The sequence below is a fragment of the Rhincodon typus genome, chromosome 19 (assembly GCF_021869965.1).
Source record: "Rhincodon typus isolate 14 chromosome 19, sRhiTyp1.1, whole genome shotgun sequence".
In the NCBI taxonomy this organism is placed as follows: domain Eukaryota; kingdom Metazoa; phylum Chordata; class Chondrichthyes; order Orectolobiformes; family Rhincodontidae; genus Rhincodon; species Rhincodon typus.
The window spans coordinates 31,090,942-31,112,992 of record NC_063350.1 but is presented as its reverse complement, the minus strand read 5'-3'; the positions used below and the strand labels follow the sequence as shown (position 1 = coordinate 31,112,992).

General features: G+C 41.9%; 1 protein-coding gene across 1 annotated transcript in view; it reads right to left on the bottom strand.

The window, feature by feature from the left end:
- LOC109928319 (extracellular sulfatase Sulf-2-like) overlaps positions 1–22,051 on the bottom strand; it is a 299,004-nt gene that overhangs the window by 266,308 nt on the left and 10,645 nt on the right. The gene's annotated exons all lie outside the window — the stretch shown is intronic.

The window sequence follows — 22,051 nt, the reverse complement described above, 5'->3', positions numbered from 1 at the left end:
CCAATGTATTTTTCTTTAACAGGACATATGTGAAATTTATCCTAGTGTTGACTAAGTGGAGACAAAAATCATAGGACATTACTTTAGCTTGAAATGAGAGCTCATTTTATTATTTGCATTATTTTCAATAAAAATTTTGTTTTAAAATAAGTCATCTGATGGGACATATAAAGGACACACCTCCATGGCCGGTGAGACTTGAAGCCAGGGCTTCGGTGTCAGAGCATGGATGTTACCACCGTGCTACAAGACTCCCTTTTTTTTTGAAATAGAATTCCAACAGCTCCAATCGCAGAATGTGAACCATTGTCATTATGGCACTAACATGAACCTCTGGATTTCAAGTCCAGTTATAATACCACTACACCATCACCTTGCCAGTACTTTTTTTTTCATTAAATACTCACCAAACTATACAACTTAACCCAATTATACAACTTCAAGTATTTCTCTCATACCCTAAAAAAAGATTACTTGACCACTGTCATAATGCAGATCACAGATTACTGCACATCATGCCAGCAAAGTGTAAAATTAAAAAGGCACAACTTCCCCTAAAAATTTAGCATAGAGTCATTCAGCACGGAAACAGAACCTTCATTCCAACCAGTTCATGCCAACCATGTTCCCAAACTAATCTAGTTCATCTTGCTTGCATTTGGACCATATCCCTCTGGAGCTTTCCTATTCATGTACCTGTCGAAAATGTCTTAAATGCTATAAATGTATCTGTAGCCACCACTTCGTCTGGCAGTTCATTCCACATACCAATCACTGTTTAAAATAGTTGCCCCTCATTTCTTTTTAAAACTTGCTCCACTCGCCTTAAAAATATGCCCCTAGTTTCAAACATCCCTGTCCTAGGGAAAAGACCCTTGTTATTCACCTTTATGATTGTATAAACCTCTATAAAAGGTCACCTCTCAATCGGAGCTCCAGTGGAAAGAGAACCCCTGCCCCTATCCAGTCTATTTTTATAACTCAAACCCTCCATTCCCGGCAACTTCCTGGTAAATCTTTTCTGAACTCTTTCCAATTTAGTAATATCCTTCCTGTAGCAGGGCAACCTTAACTGCACATAGTAATCCAGATGAGACCTCACCTGTACAACCTCAATATAAATGTTCCAACTCCTATACTTAAAGGTCTGAGCAATGAAGGCAAGCATGCCAAACACCTTCTTAATCACCGTCTCCCTGTTATGTAAATTTCAAAGAATTATGTACCTGAACTCCTAGGGGGTCTCTATTCTACAACACTACCCAAGGCCCTACTTTTAATTGTAAAGTGCTGCCCTTGTTTGTTTTACATTTATGCATTTATCCAAATTAAACTCCACCTGCCACTCCTCAGCCCACTGACCCAATTGATCAAGATCACTTTCTTCACTGGCCCCTCTACCACCACATTGTCTGGATTTCTAACAATAACTTGCATCATGCTTTCACAAGTAAATTATATCTTCTTGCTTAAAATAAGATGTCTTTATTACTGCATTCATCTTTTTAGTAACCTGCCTCAAACAGCAAGGGCTGTATTTGTAATAGACATGAAGTTAATTGTGTTTAGACTAATTTGCCATAAATAAATCTATTTTTAGAACCACAATGCAATTGAAGCCATTTGCAATGCACATAAAGCACTCTGTGTCCATATTAAACTGCATTCATTCTTATTAGTTGCTTCAGCGACTGTCGTTTATCTTTTTTTTTTATTTGATACCCGTGACAGGCAAAGGTCACTATGAAGGGTAAAGCCAATAAGTTTTAACAGCTTGGACAGTAACTACGCTAAAACAAAAGAAATGGAGGCAGTGAGATTCAAATAGTTTATTATTGGTCAGAATGACTTCGAACAAACTATTGGGTTCATTTCTGGTCACTAGACTATAATAAAAGAATACTACCATGTGAAAGTTTTCTGAAAAGACTTACAATGATGTTGTCAGAATTGAAAGGATGAAACTGCCAGGAAGTGAGTTGTTAATTTAAAATCAGAAGAAAGTTCCCTGCCTCCCATTTAAGCACCACTTTAAATTTAACCCTGGCCAGCTGGCTTTTCTAAGCCTTAGAAAACCAGTTAAGAGAAATGAGACCGGGTTGGACCCAGTTAATTTACTCTTCACTTACCTGCCTTTTCCAGTTTACCAGTTTCATCAACCTCTGATCAGAACCTGTGACCCTTCTGACATCTCACTCTTTCCCATTACCCCATCAACTCTTCCAAATTGCAGCCTGATCTCCCCTAGATTTTTCTGCTTTAAATACAACTTCCCATCCTGCCTATTCTGTCCTTTGTTTAGCCTTTGGCTTTGCAGGATTCCCATCTTGCCTTTAGCTTCTGACCTTCCTTTCCACCAGTTCAGAGAAGATTCACTCAACTATAAGTTTGGTGGCTATCTTAGGAGAAAAGGCTGGATAGGATAGGCTTGTATTCATTGGAGCTTAGAAGAATAGGAAATCTTATTGAACCATATGAAATCCTGACAATGGATGCTGAAAGGGCACTTCCTTGTGTAGGAGAGACTAGAATTAAAAGGAACACAGAGGATCATTGCTGGAATCCAGGCAATCCTGAGTGATGGCTGGAGATGGGAATAAAGGGGGCATCCAGCAGCAAGGTCACTGGGTTGGGCTGGCTTTCAGTGGGTCAATGAGACTCCCTCCCTCTGCTTGTTGCATCCTTCAATCCTGCACTAAATTCCATTGAACAAAAAAAAAACCTTCCTACAGTCCAGGAGCCCACAATCCATCTCTCATGGGTTTATTTGTGGGGTTCCTTGTACAGGAAAGGGTCTGCCTGCTGTTAGGTTAATACCAGTGGTCGGCAGTGGTTTTGAAGAAATATGACCTTTAAGAAGGTATTAATTGCTCCCCAATTAGTAGCAAGGCCACAGATGATCTATGGGTCTTCCTGCCACAGACTTCAATTAAAGTCATGGTACAAAAGGTGGGCAAATGCACGCATTACAGCTTAGATTCCAGGCCAAATAGATACTATACATTTAAACACAGTTACAGGATACCATAAAAAATGTGACACTCTGGTACAAAAACATCTGCCTCACATTCAAATCACTGTCATGGAGTCAGTACCAGGTGTTCAATCAGCTATGTAATGTACAACAACATCATAGGGTCGTACAGCACAGAAACAGACCCTTCAGTCCAACCAGTCCATGCAGACAATAATCCCAAACTAAAGTAGTCCGACCTGCCTACACTTAGCCTATATCCCTCCAAACATTTCTCATTCCTGTACTTTTCTAAATGCCTTTTAATTGTTACAACTGTACCTGCATCCATCACTTCCTCTGGAACTTCATTCTACACACGAACCACTACTCTGTGTGAAAGCAATTGCCCCTCATGTCTTTTTTAAAATATTTCTCCTCTTATTTTAAGAATATGCCCCCAATCTTAAAACCCTCCACCCTATGGAAAAGACACCTACCACTGATCTTATCTATACCCCTCACAATTTAGTAAACCTCTACAAGATCACCCTTCAACCTCCTACGCTCCCGGTGAAAAAGTCCCAGCCTATCCAGTCTCTCCTTATAACTCAAGCCCTCCATTCTGGCAACATCCTGGTAAATCTCTTCTGAACCCTCTCTAGCTTCCTATAACAGAGGCCACAACTGGACACAGTCCTCACCAACGTCTTGCAGAACCTCAATATAAATGTTCCAACTCCTATACTCACAGAGTGAGCAATAAAGGCAAACATGCTAAATGCCTTCTTAACTAGCCTATCTACAATTCCACCCTTGGGCAGCCGTCTGTGTGGAGTTTGCACATTCTCCCCATGTCTGCGTGGGTTTCCTCCCAGTGCTCCGGTTTCCTCCCACAGTCCAAAGATGTGCAGGTTGGGTGGATTGGCCATGCTAAATTGCCCATAGTGTTCAGGGATGTGTAGGTTAGGTGGGTTATAGGGGGATGGGTCTGGGAGGGATGCTCTGTGGGTTGGTGTGGACCGAAGGGCCTGTTGCCACACTGAAGGGATTTTATGATTCTATGATAGTGTGATGCAGATTTCAAAGAATTACATACCTGAACCCCTTGGTCTCTGTTCTACAGCACTACCAATGGCCCTACTTTAATTGTACAAGTCCTGCCCTTTTGTTTTACCAAAATGCAATTCCTTACATTTATCTGAATTAAACTCCATCTGCCACTCTTCAGCCCATTGACCCAATTTGATCAAGATCTCTTTGTAATCTTAGATAACCTTCTTCACTGTCCCCATACCACAAATCTTGATGTCATCTGCAAATTTATTAACCATGCCTTCTACATTATCACCAAAGCATTTATACAACTGACAAACAAACAAAAAGGACTCGAGGCAGTCTTGTTAATACTACTAATCTCATTGCAAGACAAACAGGACCCACCAGATAGAAGTAAAAGCTGATTATCTTTTAAACTATGCTGAATTAAAACGGAGGCTCATTTCACTTTGTACCTTGCGGTTATGTCCATATTGATTTTGAATATTTCTTATAAAGGCCTCAGTTTGACATTGCAGAGATGAACTATAAGCAACAAAATTGCAAATTATTGAACCTGTAAAGAAATAGGATATAGGAACTGGCAGAAAATGGATGTGTAGCAATGCATCATAAACCATTGCTGTATGCTCTAAGTTAGAAAGTCAGTCTCAAGACTTGAACAAATATGATTATTGATGATTATGTCTGCACAAAGTGTGCTTGTTTGCAAATCCTATCACATCACATGGATTGGTTGGAGCAGCAGTTAGAGGCAATGAGGAATTTACAAGAGCTAGGTGGTGTGATGGATGGCAATTGCAAGAAGGGACAAAAACTGGAGATAACCCATCTTTCTGACTGTGTATCTCCAGGAAAGGCGAGAGGGGTAGGCAGGTGGTGCACAAGTCTCCTGTGGTTGTTCCCATCTCAAACAAGTATGCTGTTTTGGAAAATGTAGGGGGCAATGCAGTCTCAGGGGGAACGTACCACTGACAACCAGGTTTCTGGTACCAAGACTGGCTCTACTATAACGAGTGGTATGTCAGGTTCCCAGTGAACAATTGTAATAGGAGACTCTCTAGTCAGAGGCACAGACAAATATTTCTGTGGCCAACAACAAGACATCAGAATGGTGTGCTGCTTTCCTAGTGCCAGGTTCAAGGATGTATCGAAGAGAGTGCAGAATATTCTCAAAAGGGGAAAAGGACTAGCAGGAGGTTGTTGTACACGTTGGAACTAAATGATATAGGAAGAGAAAAGGACAAAAGATTCTGAGGAGAGACATAGGAAGAATTTAGACAGGATTTTGAAAAGTCGGTCCAAGGGTAGGAATATCTGGATTACTCCCACTGCCATAAGCTAATGAGTGTAGGAATAGGAAGATAGAGCAGACGAAAGCATGGCTGAGGAGACAGTGCAGGGGAGAAGGATTCACATTTTTGGATCATTGGAATCTCTTCTGGGGTAGAAGTGACCTGTATCAGAAGGATGGACTGCACCTGAATTGGAAGGGGCCTAATAAACTGGCAGGGAGATTTGCTAGAGTTGCTCAGGAGAATTGAAACTAGTAAGGCGGCGGCGAGGGGGGGGTTGTTGGGGAGGAGAGGGGGAATACAGGGAGACAGTGAGAAAAGAGACCAGTCTGAGACTGGTGCAGTTGGGAAAAGGAGCCAGTCCAACAGTCAGGAACAAGGGAAGGGATATTAGTGGAGGCTATAGCCTAGTAGTATTAATCGCTGGACTGTTAATCCAGAGTCTCAGATAATGTTCTGGGGACCCAGGTTCGAATCCCACCATGGCAGATGGTGGAATTTGAATTCAGTAAAATATCTGGAATTAACAGTCTAATGATGACCATGAATCCATTGTCAATTTTTGGAAATACCCATCTGGTTCACTCATGTCCTTTACAGAAGGTAACTGCCATCCTTAGCTGGTCTGGCCTACATGTGATTCCAGACCCACAGCAATGTAGTTGACTCTAAACTGCCCTCCCGGCAATTAGGGATGGACAATAAATGCTGCCTGGTCAATGACACCCTCATCTCATGAATGAATAAAGAAGAAAAAAGTCGAAGAATGAAGTAGCACTCAAAGTAAACTGCATTTATTTCAATGCAGGAGGCCTAACAGGTAAGATGGATGAACTCGGGGAACATGAGACTGGCATATTATAGGGATTAGGGAAATGTGGCTCAAGGATGGACAGGACTGACAGCTTAATGTACCAAGGTATAGATGCTATCGAAGGATAGAAAGGGGGGTTGGGGGGGGGCAGTGAAGCAAGAGAGGAGGGGAGTGGTATTTTTGATTAGGGATAACATGATAGCATTATGGCCGTACTTAGGGAGGATATTCCTGAGAGAGTACGTCGAGGGAAGTTATTTGGGCGGAACTGAGAAATAGGAAAGGGATAATCACCTTATTGGGATTCTACTATAGACCCCACAATAGTCAGTGGAAAATTGAGAAACAAATTTGTAAGGAGGTCTCAGTTACCTGTAAGGATAATAGTGTGATTTTGGTAGGGGATTTTAACTTTCCAAACAGATTGGGACTGCCATAGCATTAAAGACTTGCAAGGAGAGGAATTTAAGTGTATACAAGAATTTTTTTGATTCAGTGTGTGGATGTACCTATTAGAGAAGGTGAAAAACTTGACCGACTCTTGGGAAATAAGATAGGGCAGGTGACTGAGGTGTCAGTGAGAGAGAACTTTACAGCCAGTGATTATAATTGTATTAGTTTTAAAATAGTGATGGAAAAGCATAGACCAAATCTAAACGTTAAAGTCCTAAACTGGAGGAAGGCCAATTTGACAGTATTAGGGAAAAAATACTTTCAAAAGTTGATTGGGCATGGATGTTTGCCGGTAAAAGGGATGGCTGGAAAATGGGAAGCATTCAAAATTCAGATAACGAGAGTCCAGAGAGAGTATGCTCCTGTTAAGGTGAAGGGCAAAGCTGGTAGAGGTGTGGGGAATGCTGGATGATTAGAGAAATTGAGATTCTGGTCAAGAAGAAGAAAGCATACGTCAGGTATAGACTGCAGGGATTGAGTGCATCCCTCGAAGAGTACAAAGGCAGTAGGAGGATACTTAAGAGGGAAATCAGGAGAGCAGAAAGGCGACATGAAATAGCTTTGGCAAATAGTGTTAGGAACAACCAAAAAGGGTTTCTACAAATATATTAAGGACATAAAAAGTAACAAGGTAGAGAATAGGGCTCTTTGGAGATCAGCAAGGCTGCTCATGTGTGGAACTGCAGGAGATGGGGGAGATACCAACCAGTATTTTGCAGTGTTTATTGCAAAGGAAGGATATAGAAGAAAGAGAATGTGGGGAAATAAATAGCAACATCTTGAAAAATGTCTATATCACAGGAGGTAGTGGTACTGGATGCCTTAAAATGCATGAAGGTGGATCTTGGGGTTCATGTCCACAGTTCCCTGAAAGCTGCCACCCAGGTGGATAGAGTTGTTAAGAAGGTGTATGGTATGTTAGCTTTCATTAATAGTGGGATTGAGTTCAAGAGCCATAAAGTTATGCTCTAACTATACAAAAGCCTGGTTCGGCCACATCCGGAGTATTATGTCCAGTTCTGGTCGCCTCATTACAGGAAAGATGTGGAAGCGTTGGAAAAGGTGCAGAGGAGATTTACCAGAACGTTGCCTGGAATGGAGGGAAGGTCTTACGAGGAAAGGTTGAGAGAGCTAGGGCTTTTCTCTTTAGAACAAAGAAGGATGAGAGGTCACTTGATAGAGGTGTACAAAATGGTCAGAAGTATAGATAGAGAGGACAGCCTAGGGTGCAGGTAGCTATGACGAGGGGGCATAGTTTTAAAGTGAGTGGAGGTAGACATAGGGGAGACGTCAGAGGTAGGTTCTTTACTCAGAGATTGGCCGGGGCGTGGAATGCATTGCCGGAGTGGGTAGTGGAGTCAGCCTCATTAGGGGCATTTAAGCAGCTCGTAGACAGTCATATGAATGATAGTATAAAGGTAGGGGTGGAGGTTAGATAGACCTTAGGTTTAGGGTAAAAGTTCAGCACAACATCGTGGGCCGAAGGGCCTGTACTGTGCTATCTTCTATGTTCTATATGTAATCCCTGGGACCTGGTCGCGTGTATACCAGAACTCTGTGGGAAGCTAGGGGAGAGTGTGCTGGGCCCCTTGCTGAGATATTTGTATCATCAATAACCACAAGTACGGTGCCAGAAGACTGGAGGGTGGAAAACATGGTGCTACTATTTAACAAAAGTGGTAAGAAAAACGATGAAACTATAGGTCGGTGAGCCTGATATCAGCGGTGGGCAAGTTGTTGGAGGAAATCCTGAGGTACAGGATTTACGTGTATTTGGAAAGGCAAGGACTGATTAGGGATAGTCAACATGGCCTTGTGCGTGGGAAATCATCTCTCACTAACTTGATTGAGTTTTTTTAAAGAAGTAACAAAGAGGATTGATGAAGACAGAGAGGTGGACGTGATCTATATGGACTTCAGTAAGGCATTCGACAAGGTTCCTCAGGGTCAACTGGTTAGCAACGTTAGAGTACATGGAATACAGGGAGAACTAGCCATTTGGATGTAAAATTGGCTCGAAAGTAGAAGTCAGAGGGTGATGGTGGAGGGTTGCTTTTCAGGGTGGAGGCCTGTGACCAAAGATGTGCCACAAGGATCTGTGCTGGGTCCACTGCTTTTCATCATTTATAAAAGTGATTTGAATGTGAACATAGGAGGTATGGTTACTAAGTTGCAGATGACACCAAAGTTTGAGGTGTAGTTGATAGCGAAGGTTACCTCAGAGAACAATGGGACCTTGATCAGATGGGCCAATGGGCTGAGGAGTGGCAGATAGAGTTTAATTTAGATAAATGTCAGGTGCTGCATTTTGGAAAGGCAAATCAGGGCAGGACTTGTACACTTAATGGGAAGGTCCTGGGGAGTGTTGCTGAAAAATCAGGCCTTGGAGTGCAGGTTCATTGTCCCTTGAAAGTGGAGTTGCAGGTAGACAAGATAGTGAAGGCAGCGTTTGGCAGCTTGCCTCATTGGTCAGTGCATGGAGTATAGGAGTCAGGATGTCATGTTGTTGTTGTACAGGACACTGGGTAGGCCACTTTTGAAATACCGTGCGCAATTCTGGTCTCCCTGTTGAGGCTGGAAAGGGTTCAGAAAAGATTAACAAGGATGTTGCCAGGGTTGGAGGGTTTGAGCTAAATGGAGAAACTGATAGGCTGGTATTATTTTCCCTGGAGTGTCTGAGACTAAGCGGTGAGCTTATAGAGGTTTATGAAATCATTAGCAGCATGGATAAGGTGAATACAAAAGGTCTTTTCCCCGTTGTTGGCGGGTGGAGGGGAGTCTAAAACTACAAGGTATATGTTTAAAAGGGGAGAGGGGAAAGATTTAAAAGGGACCCAACAGGCAACTTTTTCTCACACAGAGGGTGCTGCATGTATGGAATGAGCTGTCCAAGGAAGTGGTGGCATCTGGTACAATTACAACATTTAAAAGGCATCTGGATGGGAATATGAATAGGAAGGGTTTAAGAGGGAAATGGGCCAAATGCTGTCAAATGGAACTAGATTAAATTTAGGATACCTGGTCAGTATGAATTGGTTGGACTGAAGGGTCTGTTTGCATTCTGTACAGCTCTATGACTCTAATGGACGGCACGGTGGCTCAGTGGTTAGCACTGCTGCCTCACAGCACCAGTGACCCAGGTTCTATTCCATCCTCTGGCGACTATCTGTGTGGAGTTTGCACATTCTCCCCATGCCTGCGTGGGTTTCCTCCGGGTGCTCCGGTTTCCTCCCACAGTCCAAAGATGTGCAGGCTGGGTGGATTGGCCATGCTAAATTGCCCATAGTGTTCAGGGATGTGTAGGTTAGGTGGGTTATAGGGGGATGGGTCTGGGTGGGATGCTCTGAGGGCTGTTGTGGACTTCTTGGGCCGAAGGGCCTGTTTCACACTGTAGGGATTCTGTGATCTATGATAAATATGCAGCTATGTCTTACTTTATCTGTTCCACCTTGTGTAAGGTTACTGTTGACTAAACAAATGCACTAGCACTAGAATCTCTGCAAAACTATTAACCAGCATAAATGAAATGAGAAAATTCAATTCCTATATCCTATAAAATCAATCAATCAATCAATCAATCAGAAGCACCTTAAATTCTAACACTACTTTTGTTTAATAAATCAGTGAAACTCAGATTTCATGTTACATAAGCATCTGCACCTTTCACAATAATTGATGTTACTTAAACCAAAAATTGAAACTAAAGACGTCAGAGTATTTGCTTCAAAGAATAGTTTACTAGGCAGTTATAATAGTTTAAAAAAAACTGTAAGGACTGTTTGTATATGCTTGACCATTGGAAGCATGCTCCTTCCATAAGTTTATACTGCAACACACACATCGACTGTATCATAGCTTTTTGTGCAATCTGTTAGGTCAGTTCCAAAAACAGCTTGTTCAGCAAGCAGAGTGAAAGACTCAGTACAGTGTTTGTTTACCTATTAAATAAGAAACAGGCAGCACCAACCCATGCACAAAAGAGCCAGCAAGCCTTCTAATTTGTAACTTCTATGATTGAAACATATTTATGTTAACTGAACTTAACACAATGCACTGAACTACCACTCTGCTCTTCCTGTGAAGGATCAATCTCCAGTTTCAGAGAAATGGACAGAGCATTCGTGAAAAATATAGAACATAGAAGATAGAACAGTACAGCACAGTACAGGCCCTTCAGCCCACTACGTTGGGCCGAATTTTTACCCTCAACCTAAAGGTCTATCTAACCTCCACCCCTACCTTATACTATCATCCATTTGCCTATCTAATAGCCGCTTAAATGCCCCTAACGAGGCCAGCTCCACTACCCTCTCTGGCAATGCATTCCACGTCCCGACCACTCTGAGTAAAGAACCTACCTCTGACATCTCCGCTATATCTACCTCCATTCACTTTAAAACTATGCCCCCGCATAATAGCTACCGTCACCCTAGGAAAAAGTCTCTGGCTGTCTATCTACACCTCTGATCATTTTGTACACCTCTATCAAGTCACCTCTCATCCTTTGTTGTTCCAAAGAGAAAAGCCCTAGCTCTCTCAACCTTTCCTCGTAAGACCTTCCCTACACTCCAGGCAACATCCGGGTAAATCTCCTCTGCACCTTTTCCAACACTTCCACATCTTTCCTGTAATGAGGCGATCAGAACTGGACACAATACTCCAGATGTGGCCGGATCAGGTTTTTGTTTCGCTGGAGCATAACTTCATGGCTCTTGAACTCAATCCCTCTATTAATGAAAGCTAACACACCATACGCCGTCTTAACAACTCTATCCACCTGGGTGGCAGCTTTCAGGGAACTGTGGACATGAACCCCAAGATCCCTCTGCTCCTCCACACTGCCAAGAATCTTTCCAGTAACCCTGTATTCTGCTTTCAAGTTTGTCCTTTCAAATTGAATCACATCACACTTTTCAGGGTTAAACTCCATCTGCCACTTCTCAGCTCAGCCCTGCATCCCAATGTCCCTTTGTAACCTAGAACAGCCCTCTGCAATATCCACAACTTGACCCACCTTTGTATTGTCTGCAAACTTACTAATCCATCCTTCCACTCGTTCATCCAAATCATTTACGAAAATCACAAACAGAAGAGGACTCAGAATGGATCCTTGAGCACCATGTTGAATATTTTCTGTCCACTACCACCCTTTGTCTTCTAAGGGTCAGCCAATTCTGAATCCAATCTGCCACATTTCCCCCTATCCCATGCCTCCTTACTTTCTGCATAAGCCTACCATGGGGAACCTTATCAAACACCTTACTTAAATCCATGTATACCACATCCACTGCTCTACCTTCATCCACATGTTTGGTCACCTCTTCAAAGAATTCAATAAGGTTTTTGAGGCATGATCTACCCCTCACAAATCCATGCTGACTATCACGAATCAAACTGTGCCTATCCAAGTGATCATAAATCCTATCTCTCAGGGCCCTTTCCAATAATTTGCCCACCATTGACGTAAGACTAACTGGCTTGTAATTTACAGCGTTATCCCTATTCCCTTTTTTGAACAAGGGAACGACGTTTGCCTCTCTCCAATCTTCCGGCACTAAACCCACGGACAGCGAGGACAAAAAGATCATCGCCAAAGGCCCTGCGATCTCTTCCCTCGCTTCACATAGAATCCTTGGATTCTATCAGGCCCAGGGGAGTTATCTATCTTCAAGTTCCTCAAAATTCCTTACTAACAGCGACCTCCTCTAGCCTACCAACCAGTCTGTTTCACACAGTCCTCCACTACAACTAGGTCCCTCTCAGTTGTGAATACCGAAGAAAAGTATTCGTTAAGAACCTCTCCTATCTCTTTAGGCTCTGTACACAAATTCCCTTTACAATCCTTGATCGGCCCTACTCTCTCTCTCTGGTCATTCTCTTATTCCTCACGTACGTGTAAAAAGCCTCGGAATTTTCCTTGATCCTATCTGTCAAGGTTTTCTATGCCCCCTTATAGTTCTGCTAAGCCCTTTCTTCAGCTCCTTCCGGGATAACTTGTATCCCTCTAGAGCCTTTTCCGTTCCTTGTTTCCTAAACCTTATATAAGCATTCTTCTTCCTCTTAACCAGTCGTTTGACCTCTCTGGAGAACCAAGGCTCCCTCACTCGACTGCATCTTCCCTGCCTGCTAGGGGCAAATATAGAGCACATGCAGTAAGCATTCCTTAAATAATCTCCACATTTCAATAGTGCTCTTCCCTGACAGCATCTGTTCCCATTTTATGTTACCCAGTTACCCATGTACCTTAGCACCAACTGGTTGTCTGAAAAGGATCTAATTGCAATGAATTTTCATATTTGTCAACACATTTCCTACTGGGAATGGGCTTAAAAAGCAGACATTTGCAGTTTTGCACAGAATAACCACAAGATGACTGGAATGGGAAACAGAATTTATCACATTGGGAGGGAAAAAGGGTGTGTGACATATCTTGAGGAGATTAGAGGAAACTTTAAAAAGGTACTTTATTTCTAGCCAGGCAATATTTAGCTCGCTCAGACAGCAAGAACTGCAAATGCTGGAGTCAGAGTCAATTAAGTGTGGAGCTGGAGGAACACAGCAGGTCAGGCAGCATCAGAGCAGGAAAGTCAATGTTTTGGGTCAGGACCCTTCATCAGGGCATCAGGATATTTAGCTCAATCTACATTTGATAATTGAAATAGATAAGCATCCACCCACATCTCTCCTTGTTTGGAAGAGCTCATTTGAGACTGAAGCATGTATATGAAGCCACAGTTCTAAGAACCAGTTGGATTCTGCATCTGGGAAAGAAAATTAGGTGTTACACAAAAAAATTTGCAAGTCTCTATTTTAGAAATGTAAAGCGTATCAGTATTAGAAAGGTGTATGAATATTAGTAAGTGTACTATCAGTAATGCTTTCATATGGGTAACATTTATTAAGTGTATAATAATAATAATATTATTATTATTAATAATAATCTCTAAGTCCTCAAAAGACAATAGTAATCTCCTGTGTAGAAACTAAGGTGAAGCACAGGTATATGTGACTGGATAGTTGATGCAGGAGGTAGGGCTTTTGATTTTTACACGGTTAGAATTCCTACTGGGCTGAATGAGCTCATTCAGCCCATCAGGTCTATACTGACCCTCTGAAGAGCATCTCACCCAGACCCACCTCACACCCCCTACCCAATCCTAATAAACCCATAGCCTGCACATCCTTCAACACTAGGCAGCAATTACGTAACTTTTCCTCCCACAGCTCCATAGACGTAAAGTGGACTACCTGACTGAAACCCACACAGACAAGGGGAGAACATGGAAACTCCATAGATTACTACTGGTAAGGTGTTGTGCGGGGTGCTTTGATATGCAATTGGAGAGGGTTTAAAGCAGATTGACAGGGGTGTGGGAACCAGAAGATAACAGAGGATTACCAAGATGCATGGAATACTGGGAGAGATATAAACAGTACATGAAAACTGAATAGCAAGTTAATAGGTGGGGCAGAAGGTAGAGAATAATAATTGGGTCTATGTCAGTTTTAGTGTGCAAATATGCAAAATGTACAGAATAGTAAATAAAAATGGCGAGATACTGGAACAGATTGCGAAGCCAGTCCCTAACATAACCCTTGCTCTACAAGAGGGGAAGTGAAAAACTAACTAGGATCGTCAAAAGTAGAAGATACTGGCAACTGATATAAAAGGAAATCCCAAAGTCTTCTGTAGACAGGTGATAATAACGAGTAGGTCTGATGAGATCAAAAAGGGAATTAATTAATGGAGGCAGAGGACACGGCCAAGTTATTAATGAATATTTCTGTCTTCGTTAAGGAAGATGATGCTACCCAGATCATAATGAAAGCAGAGGTAATTTGAACACTCTAAAGGGATTCAAATATGACCAAAGTGCTATTGGATAGGATGTCTGTACTAAGAGTTGATAAGGCAGCAGTAATTGATGCTACATTCTAGGATATGGAGGGAAGGGAGTGTGAAAATGCTTGGCTAGAGGAAGATTTATACTGGAATGTCCCAGAGGTCCGTGTAGGGAGCCCTTGTTTCTCCTGATTAATGATCTATATTAACGATCTAGACCTTAACACAAATTTCAAGGTTTGCAGATAATGCAAAGAGTGGAAGGATTGCAAACTGTGAGCTGAATTTAACACATTCACCCCATCAGATTCAGTAAGTGGGGATTGTATGCTGACATAGTTGTACATTAACAGGGATGCAGGTAATTTCAATAGCAACTTTGTTTCATTCATTTTATTTGTAATCTATCAAAAGGAATATCTGCTGAACAGGAAGAGATTGTCCCAGTAACATTACAATTTTCAGAATCTCTTAAAAAAACTGGTATCATTTTAAATTCACTTTTTAGGTATTTGATGAACAAGACTGATGATTATATGTAATCAGCAAATTATATTGCTTTGCACATAATTGCAGGAAAAAAAAGAGTATTTTGTTTCATATTAAATGTGATATTTCCCATTGACTGCTTTATTTACCAAGGAATGCATTCCAAGAAACAACTGAGCAAAAGTACAGCAAAAAATAGTTTCTGGTTCCAGAAGTAATATCCAAATTTTATTGGGGTCCACTGTGGAAAAGAAGTCCCCAAAAGTCATGATCTTCAAAGTGGGTAGGTACAGGAGGAGTTGGAACTCCTGAACTCAAATTGGAGCACACTCAGCCAAATATTCCCCAGTCTCCTCCAGAGATGAACTGGCTGTATTCAGCCAATTCCATTATAGAGTCAGAGAGCTGTACAGCATGGAAACAGACCCTTTGGTCTAACGTGTCCTTTCGATGAACTATCCTAAAATAATCTAGTCCCATTTGCCAGCATTTAGCACATATCCTTCTAAATCCTTCCTATACATGTATCCATCCAGATGTCTTTTAATTGTAATTGTACCAGCCTCTACCACTTCCTCTAGTAGCTCATTCTATACACTCACTGCCCTCTGTGCGAAAAAGTTGCCCCTCAGGTCCCTTTTAAATCTTTCCCCTCTCACCTTAAAACTATGCCCTCTAGTTTTGGACTCCCCTACCCTGGGAAAAAGGCTTTGACTATTCACCCTACTATACCCCTCATGATTTTATAAATGTCCATAAGGTCACCCCTCAGCCTCTAACACTCCAGGGAAAATAGAACCAGCCTATTCAGCGTCTCCCTATAGCTCAAACCCTACAAGGATGTTGCCAGCATTGAAAATCTTTTGAGCCCTTTCAAGTTTCACAACATCCTTCCTAACTAAATTCTAATTAAATTCATTTTGGATGTAAACAGTCAAGTGTGCTGGGCTGGGCAAACACTACACACACTGACAACATCGTGGATGTTGTAATCCTGAAGACCTGTCTTCCAAAACCAGCCACATATTTAGATACAGAACTTGTTGCTCCCCTAGCCAGACTCTTCCAGTACAGTTACAACATTGGCAGCTACTCGACAATGTGGAAAATTGCCCAGGTTTGTCCTGTAAACAAAAAGGACAAATCCAACCCAGCTAGTTAGTGCCCCAGTATACTCTCGATCATCAGTAAGTGATGGAAGGTGTCATCAATGCTATCAAGCAGCACCTGCTCAGCGATGCCTAGTTTGGGTTCCACCAGGGCCACTCAGCTCCGGATCTTGTAACAGCCTTAGTTCAAACATGGACAAAAGCATGGAATTCCAGAGGTGAGGCGAAAGTGACAACCTTCGACATTAAGAAACATTTGACTGAATGCGGTATCAAGGGGCTCCAGCAAAACTGGGAATTGTGCAACAGAAAGGCCCCCCAAACAAAAAGGACAGACATAACATTGGAGAAACTCAGCAGATATGGCAGCATCTGCAGAGAGAGAAATTCAGAATCTGAAATGAACTCTGGAATTGAAAGAAGTTGGAAAAATGTTTTCTTTTAAATATACTTTTGATAGAGGCAGAGGAGGGGAGGGGGAACACATGGTTGACAGGTGCAGTGCAAAATACAGAAAGGACAAAAGCTAATTTGGCTGAAAGAAAGAGACATGTAAAATAGGTGCAAATTAAGGTTCAATAGAAGTGGAAGATGGTTTCGGTTGGAGGCCCTGGAATGGAGATGGCTGACATCTCTGAAGGAGCTTCTCATGGTAGGGTCCTAGGCCTAACCATCTTCAACTGTTTCATCAATAAATGTCCCTTCTAATACAAGGTCAGAAGTGGGAATGTTTGCTGATGAATTGTACAGATCTTCAGCACCTACATTCTCTCTTACTTTTTCTGCCACTATGTAGACTTCCGAACTCCCTGCCAGCTTCAGGAAACAGAAGTCAATGACTCCCGCTGATCAGCATTATTCAGCAACATTCTTCACTCCTCAGATACCGAAACATTTTCTGCAAGACTTGGACGATATCCAGGCTTGGGCTGATGAGTGACAAGAAATATCCATGCCTGCGACAATTCTCTTAACAGCCCAAGGGGAGCCACTACTCATAAATCGTGGAACTCATCGAGTACGAGTTCCCTTGGTAACAGGCAATGGCCTGCCCATCTGGAACTCATCACCCGAGTCCTTCATAACGCAGACCCTTTTACTTGATTTGACTTATTGTTGTCACTGTACTTGGGTACATGTGACAAGTTTTGTTTTGTGTGCAGTACAGATCATTCACAAGGACATACAGATCATACAGTATTTGTACAGAGTGAGACATACAAGGTTACTGCTGCACAGCATGTGCACAAAAGCAATAATCGATATTAGATTTCAAGTTAGAGGTCCATTCAGCAGTCTAATAACAGCAGAGAAGAAGCTGTTCTTGAACCCGTTGGTGCGTGTATTCAAGCTTCTGCATCTTCTGTCTGATGGAAAAGCTTGGAAGAGAGAGTATTACTGGGATGGGAGGAGTCTTTATTGATGTTGGCAGCCTTTCCGAAGAAACGAGAATTGTGGATGAAGTCCATGGATGCGAGATTGGCTTGCGTGATGGTCTGGGCTGTGTTCACTTCTTTCTGTAGTTTCGTATGGTCCTGGGCAGAGCAGCTGCTGTACCAAAGATAGTGATGCAAACAGACAATGTTTTCTATGGTGCATCTGTAAAGTTGGGGAGGGTCCTTATGGACATGCCGAATTTCCCAAGCCTCCTGAGGAAGGGGAGGCTTTGTTGTGCCTTCTTGACCATCACATCTATGTAGCAGATCCGGGACAGAGTGTTGGTTATTGTCACGCCCAGGAACTTGACGTTTCAACCCCATTTTTCACCCCCTACCCCTCTCCCTCACTTTCTAGATTATAGCACTACCCTTAACAGGCTTTGCTTGTTAGTGTTTCATCACCCACGTGGGTGTTTACCTGGTGGTGGTAAAAATGAATAATGAAGTCTTTGCACAATGGTGTCTTTTTCCTGTATATTTAAAAAAAAAACTATACACAGCCACGGGTGATTTGGGGAAAATATAAGCATTACTGCTGGGCCCTCTTGGGTGTAGTGGTAGTCTGGGGGGTTAAAAACAAAAAAGGCAGTCAAAGGGGTCCTCTTTCAAAAAAAAAAAAGGAGGAACAGCAAAGAAAAAGCAGACCCTTGTACCCTAGTCATTGCTCAGTTCATAGCACTCTGACATCCGAGTCAGAAGATTAAGAGTTCAAATCCCACTCTTGATGAATCTCGACTGACACTCATACTGAAAAGATGTAGACTAGAAACACAAAGCAGACCCTTGGGCCCTTGTGGTGCAGTTTCAGGTTCAAGTCCCACCTGTGCCAAAAGTAATAACATCTCTGAACAGGTTGATTAGGAAAAATAGATTGAATATTTTTTTTTTAAAAAAAGCAAATCCTGAACAGAAAGAGTAAAAAAAAAAATTCCTTGTTCATAAATGGGCTTTGCACATAAACTTCTAATTGACTGCATTGGTCATTACTGGTGCTAGTTAGCTTTTTTTTAAAAAGTCACGGTAATGTGTTGTTGGAAAGCCATTAAGTTGTGAGATAACACTTCAGGATATAAAAGAAAACAAATAAAAGGAAATAAAGCAGACCTAGACACAGGACCCTTCCCACTCTCCCTTACCCCTCCCTCATTTTTGGATGGTTGGCATTGCCAATAACAGGCTTTGAATGCAAATATCCAATTGGCTCCACAAGTGATTTACTGATGGTGGCTCATTGTTAAAAGAAAAGGGTCATGGTGATGATAAATAAACCATTTAGTTGTGTGTGATGGTACTTCTGGATACAGGGAGAAAAAAAAACAAAATAAGTATAAAGCAGATCCAGCCAGACTCTGGTTCAAGTCCTACCCAATCCAGGAGATGAGCAATAACATCACTGAACATGTTAAATTAGAAAATAAAGCAGACCCAGGGACTGGTCTGCAGAACTGTCTTCCCAGATTGGAACTAGCCAACGTAAGCTACAAGCAGCTGTTCTATTTATTGCCGAGCACCAAATTAAATGTTCCTTTCCAGTTAGACTTCTTGAGATATTACAGAGCCACAGAATGCCAGGTAATTACGCTTTCTTTTTGGAAACTATCTATCTATCTCACCATTACTCCTTGGCATTCAATGCCAAAACCGTCACTAACAGCAGCTTGGGAGTTACCATTGACCAAAACTAAACTGGACTGGTCTTATGAAATACAGTGACTACAAGAGCAGGTCAGAGGCTAGGAATCCTGCAACATGTAACTCGCCTAACTCCTCAAAACCTGGTCAACCATCTAGAAGGCACAAGGTCAAGAGGGTGGTGGAATAATCCCCACTTGCCTGGATGAGTACAGCTCCAATGACAATCCAGCAGCTTGACATTTTCTAGGACAAATCAGACCACTTGATGGGCATCACATCCACAAACATTCAAGTCCTTCTAACAAATGCATAGCGTGTACCAGCTATATCATGTACTGAAGAATTCTATCAAGATTCCTTAGACAGCACCTTCCAAACCAATGACAAACACCATTTTGGAAGACGAGGGCAGCAGATAGATGGAAACACCACCACCTGCAAGTTACCCTTAAATCCATTCACCGTCCTGACTTGGAAATATTTGGCCATTCTTTCAGTGTCACCGAGTCAAAATCCTGGACCTCCCCTCTTTAACAGTGTTGCGGGTGTATTTATACTATTGCAGTGATTCAAAAAAGTCAGCATACTGGCACTTACAAGGGCAACTAAGGATGGAAATAAAAGCTAGTCCTGCCAGTGACATGCATATGCCACAAATAAATAAGAGAAAATGACTAATACTGTAGGTGTAATGCTAACTCACAGCGCAATGATTATATTGTACAACGATAACTTGCGTTCATTAGACAAGTACCAGTTATGACATTAGTGCTCAATTTGAGTGCCGTCTCCTTACTTCTTGCAGTTCTCATGCTTAAAACTCTCTAGAGAAATGGGTTAAAAAGGTTACTTCTTATACAAGATCTCTTGCTCCAAAATGTGGACTCAAGTACAGAATTCCTTCACAGAAGTGAAGGAAAAAGAGTAACACACTAAACGAATGGCACAAGAGAGTCCTGGTAAAGCTAAAGTCAAGGGATAAAGAAAACCTGGGAGAAAGCTCTTTGTACCAGAGTATGACTCCACCCACTAAAAGGAAAAAGCTGGTGGTTGTTAGAAGCAAGCCAACTCAAACCAGGACACTGCTGCAAGATTTCATCCATTCCCCCAGGTAGTTTTGTAGGGTCTGCTTTCAGCTGTGTCATGATTGACATTTATAATAGCCCTACATGTTGTTTGGCAAATGGCTTTAACGTCACCAGCAAATGTGTCAGCATTAGATCAAGTGTGACAGCATGTGTGTTTATAAAAACAGATTTTGTACATATTTTATATATATTTTGAATAAATAAAATATATTGTAAAAAAAACACATGCATATAATCACTGAAGTTTACATCTTGCCCCAGTCATAAGCCCCTAGGGCTTGTTAGCTAATTTCTATTAAGTAACATGCAACTAACACAATAAACACTGGTTGCACAATTCTAAAGCTTTGCCACCTTTGAGAAAACAAACCTCTGGTTCCCAGGACACCCGTAGTTAGACAATTGCCAAAGGTTAACAAGGTCATAAACAGAATCTCAATAAAGGTCAATGCAGCTTTAACCCCACTCTTTCAAACACAGGATCAGATACACCCATCATCCTTCTCACCAGGGGTGACAAGGGATTTCAATGCCACAAGTGTGTCAGTTTATTATGCGCCTATTGCCAATATCAGCACATCCTACTGGAATACTAACCAACATGACTGGCTCAGGTTCAGAATCCTATTCCACAAAGTAGCTTAGGGCAAAGTGCCAGTGAATGAACACAGACTGGGGCAGCCAGAAGGAATTCCGAAAAAGGCTTCTCGTCTGTCTAGCTCCTACTCTGGTTTTTTTTGAAAACCAAGGAGACATTCATAACACTGCTGAGGTTGCAGACAGCATTTAACACAATCCCTTAATTCATTTCATCATGAATATTCATTCACGCGATGCATTTACTGCTTACAGTAGGGGCTTGTTGGAAAGGGGCGGCCTTGCAGAAGTGAATGCTCATGGTTTATTTAGCCACGTTAATAACTAGAATACTGATTGGCAGTGCTGGAAGTTTCAAATTGGGCATTAATAATGCATCACACGTAGTTAAAAAGTGAATCATGTGAATCATTAATGAAGGAGAGAAATAGACACAGTGGCTTTGTAATCAGTTTATAAATATCCCATAGCTCAAAATCTAAAAATGTCTGAGGATGGAATCATAATATTCATATTCAAAATTGATTGAAGGGCTTTTTGTAACTTTTAAAATATTTCTGAATTTCAAGGGAATTCAGGTTCTTTACCATTCAATTCAGCTTCTATTTATTCTGCGTTCGGAGCATTTCAGCAGTTTCAGTCCCAGATCTATTTCTTGGTGTACTACCGTCATTGGGGTTGTGTAGTATTTTCCGGTCTTCAATAACAAAAATCTGAAGGGATTACATTCACTTTGAACAGCTGTGTTATAAAGAAAATAACTAGAGCAGAGGTTTTCCCTGCATGATCATAAATCTTAAAGTGACACTTCTACTCAAAACCTACAGGAACACTGCTTATTGTATGCTCTGCATCAACCAGGCCCTGTTATGTATCAACAAGAAAAAAAAGTTAGCACGCACACGCACAAAATTCCAAAAGGGGACATTTTAAATTCAGGGGTCAGGAACCCGACCTCTGCATCATATCCAGGTCCCGACCCGGTGGCAATGTTGGCATCGGTGATGTGGCGCAAGTTTAAAATGTAGAAGAGCCCAATTGTCATGAGGATGGTTTCAGTGATCAATTAATTAACAGCACGGGGAGTGGCATGGCTGCAGGACCCAATAACTGTGGGCCCATGAAAAAGCAAGCGGCAATCCTGACTGGGATCAGCATTCATTGTGAAAGAGGTACAGGGAACGAGCTTAAGGATGACGTGCTCAGTTGTTTCTATGGTGTATTAACCTGAGGTAGTTGCTGAAAGGTATAACAATGTTGTCCCCAGTTTTTAGCTG